Genomic DNA, 15,246 nt, shown 5'->3' with positions numbered 1-15,246 from the left:
GCCTCCTTCGTTTCTCCTTCGTGAACTTTGACAGGGAGTGGTTGATGGCAGCCACAGAGGCGTCCCTGTTCCAGAACAAGCTCCAGTGTTACAACTCAGATGGATAAATCACAGGATGAATCTTGACATTCACGATTCTGTGCTTTTAGCACAGAGCTAATGTTTTCTAAAGCATTAAGGAATACAAGGCTCATTTTCAGGCTCTCATTAAGTCTCTCACAAATTGTTACACAATGTAGAACTTTGAACCACACCAAAAATGAAGACTGGCCATCAAATTAATATGAAAATCTTGAGAGAAATGAAAATAAAGGTAAACCTAAATATTCCATGAAATGCCCTCAGAAATGTTTAACTCCCTGAAAGATTAAGTGGCATGGGCAGGCTTTATGAATCCCAGCACACTAGTCCTGACAGAAAGAAGCGGGGGCCGCACAGTCTAGAAATTCCGACAGGTTCTCCCGGCTCCTTACGTGTGGCGCAATCCTTTACCGCAAGGACCCTCGCTGGCCATTGCCTCCACCCATCAAACTCCATTTTTTGTATTTTCAGATACAGAGGATCCCAGACTTTGGACCAGGAGACAGCGGGAGCCCTCAGAGGGAGGGTAGCAGGTGGGCAGCAGGCTCTGAAAGAGCTCGTAGACCAGCAGCCTGGGGTTTGTCAGTATCTCAGTCTTCACGTACTCAGAGTATGAGAGACACAGAAATTAGGGTTTGAGAATGGTACATCTCAATAAATCACGGAGGGGAAAACACAGATAAGTTCAGAACCAGACTGACAGCTATGGGGACACACCCAAGAGATGTTCTCACACACGGCGCCGGGGAACAGGAGCCCAACGCGTTCACGTCCACGGGCCGAGCACGCCTCGACTTGTTGGAGTCCGAATAAAAAGAAAACACATATAACGTGACCGAGATATCGGCACTCCTCGACAATGTCAGAGTGAAACAATCTGGAAGAATCACTCCAGTTCAAGCGGGCCATCAAAGACCATCAGACACGGGAGAAAAGAGATATGTATCTTGGAAGAGAAAGATTCATAACCACTGACGTCAGGAAACGACGAGATAGCTCGAGAAATAGAAAAAAATGAACTTTAATTCATATTCCGAGAGATTCACGACTGAATGGGTACGCTGTTAGCTGGAACAGAGAACAAAAGGGCTTTCCAACATCAAGCTATGCTTTATAACTTTATTATTATTGAAGCATCTTTTTTTAATTTTATAGATATAATATGTTTCCTTTAACTAACTTTGGGTAGAAGAAAGAGATTTCTTTTTTTTTCATATATGAAATTATTGTCAAATTGGTTTCCATACAACACCCAGTGCCCATCCCAACAGGTGCCCTCCTCGATGCCCATCACCCACGCGCCCCCTCCCTCCCACCCCCCATCAACCCTCAGTTTGTTCTCAGTTTTTAAGAGTCTTTTATGCTTTGGCTCTCTCCCACTCTAACCTCTTTTTTTTTTCCCTTCCCCTCCCCCATGGATTTCCGCCAAGTTTCTCAGGATCCACATACGAGTGAAAACATATGGTATCTGTCCGTCTCTGTATGGCTTATTTCCCTTAGCATAACACTCTCCAGTTCCGTCCACGTTGCTACAAAAGGCCGTATTTCATTCTTTCTCATTGCCACTTAGTACTCCATTGTGTATATAAACCACAATTTCTTTATCCATTCATCAGTTGATGGACATTTAGGCTCTTTCCATAATTTGACTATTGTTGAGAGTGCTGCTATAAACATTGGGGTACAAGTGCCCCTATGCATCAGCACTCCTGTATCCGTTGGGTCGATTCCTGGCAGTGCTGTTGCTGGGTCATAGGGTAGGTCTATTTTTTAATTTTTTGAGGAATGTCCGCACTGTTTTCCAGAGTGGCTGCACCAGTTTGCATTCCCACCAACAGCGCAAGAGGGTATAACTTTTTAAAAGTAGAGCGGGATAGAGAGGCATTCCATCCAAGTACTAACCAGGCCCGACCCTGCTTAGCTTCCGAGATCAGACAAGATTGGGCGCGTTCAGGGTGGTATGGCCGTAGACGAGAGGTATTCCAGAATGAAACAAAGAACGGAAACTAAGAAGGAAAGTACGTGAGCGAAGACGGAATCTGTCACCCAGTGTCTGACCAACGCGGACCCAGAAAGAAACGACAGAGGTGAAGAGACGGCTGAGAAATCGTGGCAGTGGTTCGTCCGGCGGCTCTGGAGAAGACGTCACTTGTTCAGGTCGACAGGGTCTCCTCGGAGGCAACAAAATGGATTTTTAAAGACTCATCTTCAGAGACATCCCAGAGAATTTCGGGATGAGCAGAGAAATCGGCCGCCCGGGAGCAGGAACAAGGCCGCAGCTGGTGTTGTTTGCGTGATTTGGTTCGAACGGCCCCACACCCGGCAGAATTCGCAACGGCAGGCGAGGCTAAGATACAGGCACTTGCGAATATGGAATAATCCAGAAACTTGACTTTTTTATAAAACGACTTGAAGATGTTCTAACAGGATGCTGTTCAGGAATAAAAGATACTGTGCAACACAGTGCCTATAAGATCCTGGACGCATTTGAGGATATACGAGGATAGACATTAGATGCACAGGTCTCTCTGGTCAGTGCGAAAGAAAAAAGGCAATCACCACTTCACCGGAGAAAATTAAAATTCTCCGCTGGCATAATTTCAAGCAATTCTTTTATAAAAATTCTTTTATAACGGAAACGTTTCAGTTTCCTTTTTTTTTTAATTTTTTTAAAGATTTATTGATTTTTGAGAGACAGAGAGAGACCGAGCACGAGCAGGGGAGGGGCAGAGAGAGAGGGAGGCACAGAATCCGAAGCAGGCTGCAGGCTCCGAGCTGTCGGCACAGAGCCCGACGCGGGGCTCGAACCCATGAACCGTGAGATCGTGAGCCGTGCTAACGTGGGAGGCTTAACCAACTGAACCACCCAGGCGCCCCAAGAAAGAAAGTTCTTGGAAAGAAGCCATGTGATGCTCACACCCCAACATTGTCTTTTTTAATAACACAGCTACCCTAACCTTAGCCTGCACATCATCTCCGCACCACCCAGCCGGCCGCGAGACCCCGGAAGCTAAAAAAGTGGAATCTGGAATCCAGCCGTTTAGACCCAAACCCCAGTTCTGCACTGCACTATTTGACCGACTTTGAGTAGAATTTCATATGCCATTCTATGCTAATTTAATAGATGGGATAAATGGGCACAGACCCATAAAACTGGGGAGAAAACGAAACAATCTAAGTCCGTATACCACTAAGGCATAAATGGGGTCTGTGAAATGCCAAGGAACTCCCCTTTTGTCTGAACTGTTCCAGAATAAAGGGAAAAACAAAACTCTCGGATATATTTGTACTGAACGAAAAAAAAGGAATTAAAACAACCTTATACTCTTGCTAGGGCATGCCATTAATGAAACATGGCAAGAAAATAAATAAATAGCTAAAAAATACTGGAAAGGACAACAAAACCGTTACTTTTTTTTTTTTTTTTTTTTTTTTTTTTTTTTTTTTTTTTTGCATCTGGGATGATTGTCTAAACATCTAGAGGAAAGTTTATTAAACCCAGAGTTCCATCAAGCAGGTCAATATAAGATTCACACAGAAAAGCAGTAATTTTTCTATGCACTAATCCAGGTATATGATAGATTGCTTTGTATATGCAAATCATACAGACATACTGTGCAAACGGACCAGAGACAACAATGAAGAACTGGGATTTTAAATACACCTGTCGGGATGAGCACTGGGTGTTGTATGGAAACCAGTTTGACAATAAATTTCATATCAAAAACAATTAAATACTCTGCAGTGATGCCCCTCGAATCAATCCATAACTCAATGCACCTTCCATCACAATTCCATTGCAGGTGAAGGAGGGTGACGGAGAACTTCACAAAATGGTTCTAAGCTTCACCTGAAAGAGGAAAGTGTAAAAAGGCCATAACGTCGTCTGAAATAAACGAGTCCTCCTGGAGCAAAGATCGAAAGTGGGTTGCTCGCTTTCAGGAATCATTCCCCCAGAAATCAACACCGGCCGTGGACTCACATGAAAGGTGCACCCTGCTGTGTTTGGTAATAGTAAGAAAGCTGGAGATGACCTCACTATGTATGTTGTGCTGGCTAAATGCAGTCTGATACATCTGCTTCTAGGGCCTTCCATGTACCACTGAAATACGTACTGTCTGCGGGGCATCTCGAGAAATACCAAGTCTGTGCTAACAGGGAAGAACAACACGAGGCACTTAGTGGTGAAAAAAGCTACAAGACGATCTGTACAGCCTGATCGCACTTTTTGAAAACATAAAATGTTTCTGTATGTGCATAGTTCTGTTTGTGTGTCAATAGCAAAATGCGGGAGAATCCACCAGACCCCGGAGGGATCAAAACGTCAGAGGCAGGGGTGCCTGGGGGACTCGCTCGGTTGAGCGTCCGACTTCGGCTCAGGTCATGATCTCGCGGTTCGTGAGTTCGAGCCCCGCGTCGGGCTCTGTGTTGACAGCTCAGAGCCTGGAGCCTGCTTTGGATTCTGTGTCTCCCTCTCTCTCTCTGCCCCACCCCTGCTTGTGCTCTGTCTCTCTCTTATCTTTCAAAAATGAATAAACAGGGGCACCTGGGTGGCTCGGTCGGTTGAGCGTCCGACTTCAGCTCAGGTCGTGATCTCGCGGTCCGTGAGTTTGAGCCCCACGTCGGGCTCTGTGCTGACAGCTCGGAGCCTGGAGCCTGTTTCAGATTCTGTGTCTCCCTGTCTCTCTGACCCTCCCCTGCTCATGCTCTGTCTCTCTCTGTCTCAAAAATAAATAAAAACGTTACAAAAAAAAATTTAAAAAAAATGAATAAACATTAAAAAAAAATTTTTAATTAAAAAAATAAAAGGTCAGAGACATCTTCCGCTTTGTGCTCAATGCGTGTGGCGTTGTTTGATTCGTCAATTCAGTGACTGCGTTGGAGGCTTTTTCAGTGATAAAAAAGGAATTTGCAATTATTCAGTGATTTTAAGAAATGTTTTTAGACGCAAACAGAAGCCCTTGCTCTTTACCGGAGCGTTTGTGACTTGGGAACTTTTGTCTCGTCTGACAAACCAGTCTGAAAGCTCGCAGGTAAAACGCCTGCATCAGCAGCGGCTGCGGGAAAGCCAGCAGAGGGGACGCGGATCCTCCCCGAGGCCTGTGTTGCAAACACGCAAACACGCCCACAGGACCGGCCGCTGGCTGCAGAGCGTGGTTCTCGAACGCCCCCTTGAGTTCTTTCCGAAGAAGTCTCTGGAGACGCAAACCCCTGGCTCCCCGGGGGCGAGGGCGCTCCGAAAAAGTCAACAGCTCGGTCCAGAACAGAAAGAACTTGATCTGTCAAAAATACTTACGTAAATGATCAGGAAAGGTTGCTCCAATCGTATTAAGGCTACCGAGGTGAGAAGTTTATTTTGTGGGAGATATTGGGCTTCTTTGACTGACCTGCCAGCGGCAGACGTGAAACCACGAGGGACGGGCCACCAACTGACCTCTGTTCCGCTACGTCCCCCTGACCGCGGGGGCGTTTCGGTGCCTCCGACCCCACGCGTGGGAAAAACGCTCAGCGTGACCCCCCGAAAGTGGTTTCGCTGGCTCTTCTGGGTCAGCCTTGGTTTTTAACTTGTAAAAACGCCCTTTTTTTACTCGTGGGCACCGAAGAGAAGGATTAGGAAACTGAAGAAAGATGCAAAATAAGGAATGAATATAGACTGAGCGGTAACTGATCCTTCGACTGACGCGTTTCATGTTAAACACCGTCAACTCATCGAAGCCGTTTGCGCAGCCGCCGGAGACACCGGAAGCTGTGCGCTCGCTGCTAAAACGGATGCCACGCTGCCCCGGAAGTGGTCCCTCCCAGTCGCCCTCTCCGTGGCCTGACGTCGTCACGCTTGCTTGGTCTCGGAAGTGTCCTGCTGTGTTGACCGGAGTCACCTTTCGGCCCAGAGACCTTGGAGGTTGTCACCTGTGCGTGGCAGGTGACATCGTGATAAGCTTCCCGTGTATTCGTCTTCTGAGAGTCCAGTGACCACTGGCCTTTACCGCCTGAGGCCCGAACCTCGCAACACTCTGGATCCCACCGTTGGATGTGGGGGGCGCTGCGGCGTCTGTCACCTGAGATGCCATGTCTCCCACCCGCGCCTGGGCACCCCAGGCGGCGTCTTCCGTGGGCTGCCGACGACAGCGGACGCGGGGCCCTTCCGGGAGGCCGCCCGGGCCCGTTCGCTTGCTCACGCGTCGGGAGTGGGGTTAGGAGGTGGGGAGCCGACCGCACCCGAGAGACGCAGGGCGGCACCCCCACACCCCGATCCCCCGCACTGCCGTCTGAGCGGCGGTTCTCAAAGTGTGGTTCCCCCGGGCCTGCAGCCTCAGCCCCGCGCAGAACTGGTTGGAGATGCAGGTTCTCAGGCCGCGCGCCTCACTAATGGGTCGGAAACCCCGGGGAAATACGCGGTTTCACGGTGCCTTCAGGTGATTCTAGGGAACCGCCGCCGACGGGCAGCATCCCGGGAGCTCCGGACTTCCGTGCTGGCCGGCCGGCCCGCTGAGCCTCAGCGGGGTCACTAGCCAAGCCCCCCGTTCACACGTGCCCAGCTCTCCAGCCAACAAAGTAAACCCCAAGCCCACGAACGGCCCGTGTCAGTGATCAGGCCTGAGCTCAGCCCGTTCTCTCATTTGGGGCCCATCCCCCTGGAAGCCACTTCTCTGCAGCCCCGGGTTCCTGTTGACAAAGACGGACCAGGCCCCGCTCGGGCAGGAAAGTCACTGTCCCCTGGGGCGGGGGCATCGCTTTGCCAAGTCTATCCATCGCCTTTGTGTTTGTGCCTCCAGAGGAAATAAGGACCAGAGAGGTGGGTCCTGGGGATCAGGACCAGGCAGGGAGCCCACCCCAGGGACAGACACTGGAAAGCTCGGCAGGTGGCCGCTTCAGGTGGGAGGGGTGCTGCCTCCCAACGCGGGAGGAGGCCAGGGGCGGTGGGAGGTTCCAAGAGCTCAGCATCACCGTCACCGGCTGCCTCCTTGTCTCCACCTCCTGACTCAGCAACCCCCCCCCCCCCCCCGCCCTCTGGTTCTTACCTGAACACAAGAAACGAGCATTTGTAGGTAGGGCATTTGTGCAGAGATTACAACCCAGTTTACAAGCCGGGCCTGGGCTCACCTTCAGCTCTCGGTCTGCAACCGCAGGATGGGGGGGGGGGGGGGGGGTGCTACCTCAGAGTCCCCGGCCAGGCTTCCTCATGGTCTCCACTCTCAGCCGGACACGCCCGGCTTCGGGTCTCCCCTGCCCATGCCCTCCTGGGCAGCCAGGAAGGTCAGCCGCCCCCACCGTCCGGGAGGTCACTGCGGTGGTCATAGCAGCCAAGGGTGGGGCCGTCTGATCCCCCCCACCCCCCGTGGCTCTGCACCAGCAGTCGTGTGGGGACATCGCAAGTGACAAGTCGCTATCCCGGCAACCCATGGAGCGAAGCGGCTCATAAAACTCCCAGCTGTCAGGCCCCTGGGCTGCACCCCAGCCGTGCTCCTCACTGGGATACCTGTGCTCAGCGGTACAACCAGGGAACCCCGTCCCGCCTGAGCATCTACGGGGAGCACCGCTGCACTTCACAGTGATGCGTGTGCCGTCTCGTTCCTTACTTCGCTCGTCAGCCCTCTGGGCCCCCCCAGAAAGCACAAGGTTGCACCAGCACCTTCATCTGTGGGGCCAGAGCTGTTAGGGAGCAGGTCAAGGGGAAGCCTCTGAAACGCTTCCCCAACGTGGGAAACCACGGAAAACCAAAGACGATACGGAGGTCCTCGCTCTGCACGGTTTGACGTGCCCGCGTTTCAGGTACCACTTTTCAGTTCTACCCGCCAACCCCCAGGGTATGAATCGGGGTTCTCCAGAGAAACAGAACCACAGGATGTAAACACACATGTGTGTGTATGTGTATCTACGCGTGTGTTTGTACACAGATGTAGAGACAGAAGGAAAACACAGAGGTGGAGGTGGAGGAAGAGAGTGGAAAAGAGACGCGGGCTTGGTTTTAAGGAATCGGCTCATGAGCTCGTGGGGCCGGCAAGTCCCGAATCTTCAGGAGAGGCCAGCTGGCTGGGGACCCGGGGAGAGCTGCTGCTGTAGGTCCAATCCAGAGACAGCCTTGAGACAGAATTCCTTCTTCTCCAGGAAACCTCAGTCTTTGCCTGTAAGACCTTCAACTGATTGGATGTGGCCCACCCACCTCATGGAGAGTAATCTGCTTTCCTCAACCCTGACAACACAGTTCAACTCTCCATGACCACAGAATATTAACCATGAGTGATTGGCTGAAGTGTAGGCAGTGCTGTTGGTTCTTCAGTCCACAAACCATGACATAAACCACGGGTTTATGTGGTGACCAGTCACGTCACTTTTCTCAAACCCTGTTGCTAACTTTCACATGCGTCTGTGTGCTCTCAGTTTGTGCACAGACAGCAAAATGTGCAGAAAAAGCATTTGACAAAATTCAACCTCCCTTCACGATTAAAAAAAAAAATCAAAGAACAAGGAAGAGAACCTCCTCAACCTCATAAAGACACAGCTCACGTCCTAGGCGATGCTGACAGACTGAAAGCTTTCCCCCCTAAGACCAGGAGCAAGATGGGAATCCTACTGTCGCTGCTCCTTGTCACCATTGTGCTTGAGGTCCCAGCCAGGGCGATTAGGCAAGAAAAAGAATTAAAACCCTTCATACTGAAAAGGATCTGTATAGACACGTCTGCAAAGAAGGCGTGAAAATGACCAATAAGTACGTGTAGAGGCTCAACATCATTTGCCAGCAAAGAGAGTAGATCCCAAGTGAGACCCCAATTCACCCCCACCAGGAGGGCTGCAACCAAAGGACACAGAGTGATGCAGAAGAATCTGAATCCTCACGCGTTGCTGGTGGAAACGTAAGGTGGTGCGGCTGCTTTGGGCAACAGTCCAGCAGTTCCCCAAAAGGTCAAACAAAGAATTTCCATATGACCCAGGAATTCCGCTCCTCACTGTACCTTCATTAAAATGAAAACCTACATCCACACGTAACCTGGACACAAATGTTTATAATAGTGTAGTTCATAATAGCCAAAAAGCGGAAAGACCCAGTGCCCATCAACAGATGAAGGGAAGACAAAATGTGGTCTGTCCATACCGTGGACTATGATCCGGCCATAAAAACGATGAAGTTCTCGTACGTCTATGAAATCCATGATCCTCGCAGGCATTATGCCAAGTGGAAGAAGCCAGACACAAGGAGCCACATACTGTGTGATCCCACATCAGATGAAATGTCCAGGATGTGAAAATCATAAAGACAGAAGGCGGATTAGTGGCTGCCTGGGGCTTGGGAGCAGCAAAGAGCGACTGTCAACGAGCAAAGGGTTCTTTCAAGAAGGATGAAAATATTCTCAAGTTAGATGGTGGTTGTTGGTTGCACAACTCTGTAAAGGTGCTAAAACGTTTGAAACTCTATGCTTTACACTAATAAATTTGGGGGTTTGTGAAATATCTCTCAATAATGAATAAATGTTAAAAAAAATTATAAAGAATATTTACTTTATAAAGTTTTCAAGTATCATCTAAGAGACCGTCTAACGTAAGGTATATATAGCACACCAAATATCTCCGCGTCATGTTTTTCTTGATCTAACTAAGCCTCCACCAGCCCCTCCGGCCTAACTTACAAGTGATGCATTGGTTTAGACAACACATCGCCACTTCCTTTCAGGGAATGACTCTAGCAAAATAAAGCCGAAGCGGTGAGCTCCGGTGACTACAAGGTCGAGTGTCGTCTTGGATGTATTTTTCATAAATAATGGCCTTTCTGCAATTCTTCTACTTATTAAAAAACCTCTGGCCCTGCTCTGTGTCATTCAAATTTAATTAACACAGACTCTTTGTGATAAGTAGCTTGCGGTCCTCTGTTAAACCATCAAAGACCTTTGGTTGAAAAGTCGGTTGAAATTGTCGGCCGATGGAGGGTATGTTTTACCAAAGAAGGTGAAATTGCAAAACACAGAGCAGAGTTTCTCCAACCTGAGAAGACCCCGCTGGAGGGTCAGTAGACACACCCCCGGCCGTCCGGGGGGCCCCCGGAGTCTTGATTGAGCAGTGGGGCGGTGGGGCCAGCCACATTGGTGCTACTGTCCGGGTCCTCACTGACCCGATGGACTATGAATCTCCTTTCTCTTCTAGGACGTGCCTCTCTTGTCCCCTCTTTCTACTTTACTCTGCCTGGACCCAGCTGCCAGAATTGGACTGGTTTGTTAAATCCAACCACTGCAAAAGATTCTAGAGAAGGAGCACTGACCTACTAATTGTGACTCCAGGACCGAAGATTTCGCCAAATGTCACGTTTTTAAGACAGAATTTCCACTGTTGCACTGGGGTAGGTCAAAGTGCCTGATGTGATTAACGTTGAGTTGTAAGTACCTTCCGCAGAGCATTTCTAGCACCAAACACATGGGACCCGAACGCGACCCCGACGCGAGTTCCTCTGCTACGAAGGCACCATTTGCCCAGCGAGGTTAGACTTTCTCAGCCGAACCCGCATGACCGTCTCTCTGCCGAGCCCCCTAATTAGAACTTCCAAACGCATGGCCCTTTCCAGAAACACTGACCCTGAGCAGGAATTCTCAGCTTTGTCTCTTCTGAGGTGAGCATATAATAAATAGCCTGAAAGTAGTTCCATCTTTGACAAATTGGACCATTTCTAACTTATTTCCCACTGCACTTCCAGGGCAAACAAAATGACGCTCGTCAAGTATATGCCAAATGAATGAATGAATGAATGGATGAATGAAGGGAATTCAAGCGAAGGAAGGATCTTTGAATGCTAACAATATCCCACAGAGACCCCACTGAGCCTTCCATAAATGACCATGGAAAGGCCACCTTTGAACCACCACATTGAATTGGAATGAATAACTTCTGAAAAACCGGTTGCTTATTTGGAAAACCCCCCTTTCTGGCCTTCTTTTCTTGGGTAAACTCCTCAGAATCAGAGAAGGGGGGAGATAACATTTTCATGCTCTGCGCTGAATTTTGCACTTTTTCTGAAACTTCTAAAGTAGTGCGATCCCTGACGAGAAGGAACAGCGTCTATGTGCTTACTCACTTTTTCCCGGAGAAGTTACCGGCACTTTCCGAGCTGTGGCAGGTCACCTGGAAACATCCCTGCTCCGTGGGCAATCTTCCCACCTCTCCCACGTCCTGGCTCACACAAAACGGACCACCTTTGTAAGACACACAGAAAGAAAGGCTGCACTGCTCTTGCCTGGAGGAACATGACTTGGGAGCTAGACCAGTCCCCCTGGTGCCAGATTGCCCACGGCTAAAATTGCTATTGTGGCGTGGGCTCTGCGGCTGGAACATGGTGAGTGGTTCCTCTGACTTGTACAAATGTAAATGGAGTCAGGTCAATAACCACTGGCTTGAGGAAAGAAAATAGCAGGTGTCCTGGGGCCCCCCCGCCATCACTTAGTATGCAAGGCCAGGAGCTGAGGCAAAGATAGCCGAGTTTATATAAAAGAGAAGAAGTCAAGAAATACATCCCTGCCCCTTTTCCATAGTTGTTCCAATTTTTTTCACATCAGGTTTGTCGGGAATGATTACATAGAGCAAAATCCACCCTTGATACGTGTACGGTTCTGGGAGCTTTGAGAGAGAAACGCAGTTGTGAACCTACCCCGACAATTAAGACGCGGCCTGTTTCCGACACCCCAGAGCGTTCCCTTCTACCCGGTAGGGTTGATCGCTCCTGCCACGTGCAGCTCTTGGCAAGCACCAATCTGAATCCGAGCGTGGACACTTATCTTTCCGAAATGTCAGGTAGGTGGGATCATACGATTCGGAGCCCCGGGTCTAGCTTCCTTCACCAGGCAGCAGGGCTCCGAGATTCCTCGGAGGCTGGTGCCCCTTTGGAAGTTACTCAATGGCCTGCTGAGTAAATGACCTACGGTTCTTTACTCACAGGTGATGGACAGTTGGGATAATCCACTTTGGGCCCACTGTGCACGAGGCTACTGTAGACATGATAAGCCAGTCTTTGTGCAAACATATGCTTTCATTGGTGTCATTGCCAAGGAGTTGTATTGCAGGTGGGGTGGTGATTGCGTGTTTTTAAGAAACTACGAACCTGTCTTCCGCAGTGGCTGTACCATTCTGCTTCCCCACCAGCCATGGGTGAAAGTTCCAGTTCCCCCACACCCTCGCTAGCACTTAGAATTACCGGTTTAGGTCTATTAAACGTTTAAGTCCTTCTAACCGATGTGCACGTTGTCCCGTTCTGCGCAGTGACTTGGGAAACATTGTTCCTTTTGATAGCTTTATTTCTTTTTAAAAACATCACTGCAGGATTCCTACAATTGGTATCCCTAAGAAGAAAATTTTTTTTAGCTTTCTGTAACCCCTTTAAAATATTACAACATTTGACCAGGAGTTAAGACGACCCTAAAATTTTTAGAATTTACTTCTTTTGGTTTCTGACAGCAAATTGCTACCATGGGCTTAAAGTCGGTGAACTGAAAATAATAAGTAAGAAGAAAAACAGCACCAAGGGCATAGTGAATTTATAAGCTGCATAAAGAGCTGACTTATCTAAACTAACTTAGGAATCTTACTGAGATGCTCCTGCAAATACATTTGAGATGCTCTGAATGTTTAATCTCTCTCAAGAGGAATTGATTCGACTTGCAAAGCTCTCATAGCTTGTGCTTTAATAGGGGCAAAGGGAAGGTAAGTGCATAAGGTTGTGGAAGAAAAAGAGGAGGCAGAACACTGGGGGAGCCGGGCAAGGGTCACCCCGAGGCAGGGAGGAAGGCAGAATGAGGGGCAGCCGTGCACCCTGGCGTTAGAGAACACCGTAAAATATCTGCGTTCTGGAATCGGACGTTTTACCTGCGTACGTTTTCAACACAGATTGAGCCTCGCCGACCTTTGGTTTCCTCATCTATGATCTGGCGGTGAGAATAGTACAGAGGACATGGTTATAAGTAAGAAAATATGTCAAATGCTCAGCACCTTGGAACCAGGTGGGGGAGATGGTGACAGTAATGGTCAAGTGCGAGGCGGGGGCAAAGGTGGAGACCCACCGTGAACAGACAAACCCTAGAGGAGAATCTGGGAGTTTTAATCTGTCTGGCACTCTAGTCGTTCACTTATGGGCCATGGGAGCAAATTATGTTACTAGAAAAGAACGTATTTCAGTCTATAAGAGAAGCCCGATGTGAAAAATCAAATGTAAACTTGGAATTGGACAGATCACTATCCACACAGCCTGCCTCTGCTGCAAAAAGTGAGCAGAGACAGAAGAAAATCATTTTTCCTTTCTGAAAAGATCTCGCTTTGTCTGAGGATGAGTAAAGAAAAAAGTATCCATCTGCTAGTTTAGAGACAAATTCACATAATGGCCTAGGGGTCCACACCAGCTCCCTAGAAAACTCCACAAAACCCATTTTGTTAACATAGTTGGATAAGCAGTTTTACTTATGATAATTTTATCTTACAGATATGTGGACACATATACACAGTTAAAAAGCTGTACATATAATCATTCTAGCAACAAGACTGTAAACACTTTATTATCAATGAGAAATGGGTCAAGTTAAAATCACATATATTCAGTAAAGTTCAAGTCATAAGTCATGCCCCACGGCAACAGAAAAGAATGAAGAAGCTTTTTATGTCCTGATATATTAACATCTTCAATACATATTGCTAAGCGAAAACGGCAGAATAGCCCCGTACAACAATGGAATCGAATTGAGAGCTTAGACATAAACCCTCGTAGGCATGGTCCATTGACTGCAATAATGGAGCCAAGACAGCACTGTGACGCCTACAAAAGGTTGAATCTGGACCCTTACCTCACACCATATCCAAAGATTAACGCCAAGAGGAGCAAAGACCTAACAACAGGAGTTTTCGCTGAAGAAAACTCAGGCATAAATCCTTGTCACCTTGTATTAGTCAGTAGTTTCTTAGATGTGACGCCAAAATCACAAACAACCAAAGAGAAAACGGCTAAATTAGACTTCTTCAAAATGGAACGCTTTGGTGCTTTAAAAGACAACACCAAGGAAGCTAAAAGACGACCGTTAGACAGCCGCCCTCCCAGGACAAGGGCGGGGAAGTGCTTGCAAATGGTGTATCTGCTCACGGCCGTGCATCCAGGTTGTATGAAGAACCCTTACAGCTTAACAGTGAAAAGACAGCTCAGTTAAAAAGTAGGCAAACGGTCTAAATAGATACTTCCCCAAAGGAAACATAGAAAGAGCCAATTAGCTCAAAAGGTTAAATGGCGAGTGTTCACACAAGCCAGCAATTCTCCTTCTAGGTAGATACCCAAAGAACTGAAAAATCATGGCCACAAATACACCTGTGCATGGATATTCATGCCTGCCTTATTCAAAATACCTGCAATAGAAAAAAAAAAAAGTGTCAACTGATTAATGGATAAATAACATGGAATATTACCCGGCCATAAAAGAACCAAGTACTGATTCATCACATGATATGGAAGAACCTTGAAAACATTATCCTGTGAAAGAGACCAGTCACAAAAGACCACGTACTGTGTGATCCCATTCATGCCAAGTGTTTAGAATAGGCGAATCCATCAAGACAGAAAGCAGACTAATGGCTGTCAGGGGCAGGGGAGGGGTGCAGCGTTTCCTCCTGGGGTGATGAAAATGTTCTCGAACTGAAAAGTAGGGATGGTTGCACAATCCTGTCAAGAAACTACTGAACTGTAATCTTTAAATGGATATATTTTAAGGCATGTCAGTTATACCTCCACAGAATTGCTGCTTTTTCAATGGTTCGATAGGAAATATTGGTGTTTAAATGTTTTAAATATATTTTAAAGTATGTTAATATCTTAATAACGAAGACGTATAATCAGATACTGGGATACATAGACTGTAAGTGGGCCAGATATCTGTCTTTCGTATCAGGGAGTTAATAGATACTGTCTGGCATGGCAAATAAAAAAATAGGTATAAATGTGTCCTCTCAAGTTAGGCGAGCACCTTGCAACAGAACTGAAAACAGAACCAGTTCTAAGCTATGGTCTCTGGATAACAGCAGGTTAATAGGAGAGTTCGTGTCTTCAGCCCTTTTATACTATTTCGTTTGTTAATGAGTGAATACATATTTATTTTAACCAAATATTTTTAATTACAACAGACTAGAGTGATAATAACAGCTTGCAAAGTTTTCCAAGAA

Source organism: Panthera leo, chromosome D3, assembly GCF_018350215.1.
Source record: "Panthera leo isolate Ple1 chromosome D3, P.leo_Ple1_pat1.1, whole genome shotgun sequence".
NCBI lineage: Eukaryota > Metazoa > Chordata > Mammalia > Carnivora > Felidae > Panthera > Panthera leo.
The sequence above is the reverse complement of the archived record's forward strand: the minus strand, read 5'-3'. Positions refer to the sequence as shown.